The sequence below is a fragment of the Rhamphochromis longiceps genome, linkage group LG20, assembly GCF_057381845.1.
Source record: "Rhamphochromis longiceps isolate RC_006_pf linkage group LG20, R_longiceps_female_GT1.1, whole genome shotgun sequence".
NCBI lineage: Eukaryota > Metazoa > Chordata > Actinopteri > Cichliformes > Cichlidae > Rhamphochromis > Rhamphochromis longiceps.
Genome location: NC_140576.1, coordinates 10,472,342 through 10,473,622, shown reverse-complemented (window position 1 = coordinate 10,473,622; position 1,281 = coordinate 10,472,342).

Sequence of the window (1,281 nt, the reverse complement as noted above, 5' to 3'; positions counted from 1 at the left end):
TTATTACTCCCCCATTTATATTGTATTAAGGCTTAAAATTAAGACAATTAAAAGCGTGGCTGCTTTCAGTGACAGGTAGGTGCTGTTTCTGTGTTCTGTTGTATTACAAGACACTCTTAATAGTCACCCTTTCAGCTTCTCTGGTAAGCACATTTTGTTTTAAGCCTGTTTTTCGCCAGCCCGACAGTCTTTGTTACGGGACGGGACAAGAACCAGGAGGAGTCGGACAGACGAAGAGATTGCAACCCTGCCAGCCGCTAAATCAGATTGTCTGAATCAGTTTATTTGGAAGATGATAGTAATCTGTCATCACATGAATTTGCAAGAATGTGGAAACTACAATCTGACATTTCAACAGGTGTTTTTATGGGTTTTTTGTTCTTTTTTTTAAGATTAGTTTTACTAAACTTGGAACGTCTTGTTTTTTTCCCCCTTTATCAGTCACCGAGTTCAGTGTAGTGACGTAAAAATGATAATTTAATGACCACATTATGGGAAAAGGCCAACATGTAATCAACTGAAACGACCTTCCACTACAACTAACAGAGGGAAATTGTGCACTTTTGTCTCGTATCTCATGCTTAAAAAATGATTGATAGACTTTCTGTGGTGCTAAAACTGATTCTGGTTTTTATGCATGACTATACTATAAGGATGTAAGATTTGCCTTCCTTGTTCTCATATACACACACCAGGATTCAGTAGCTTGTAGAACCACATTGAGCAGCGATATCTTGATGTGATCATTTTATATATGACTTTAGCCTCTTTGTGGGCATTTTTCTCAGCACAGCTCTCATAACCTCCTTTCCCACTGCAGCAATTTAGACAATTGCAAAACCTGGACTTTTGTTTTTTTCCTGTCAGTCTGTTCTGATCGTCGTCCTGACCCAGTTCAATCCAAGCTTTAGCCATCACAGATGGCCTCATATCAGACTCTAGAGTACTTTGATACACAGCGGAATTCATGGTTGACTCAATGACTGCAAGTTGGTCATGTCCTGTGGCTTCAAAACAAGCCGAGATCAGGACTCCTCCATGCCGTGTTCGCTGATGATCAGCTCATCGACTTGTTACACCTGGCTTTTACCTACCCTCATAATTCGTATGGAAGCAGTAAGGGTGTTCTTAGTTTTTCACAGGACTGCAGAGAGTCCAGTGAAAACTTTCCTTTTCTCATTACTGTAAAATTTCACAGCACTACACATCAGATCATTTCCCAAGAAGTAATTAAATGCCATTAAAATAAATTTTTAATAAATGCAGGAATCAGAGTTAAAT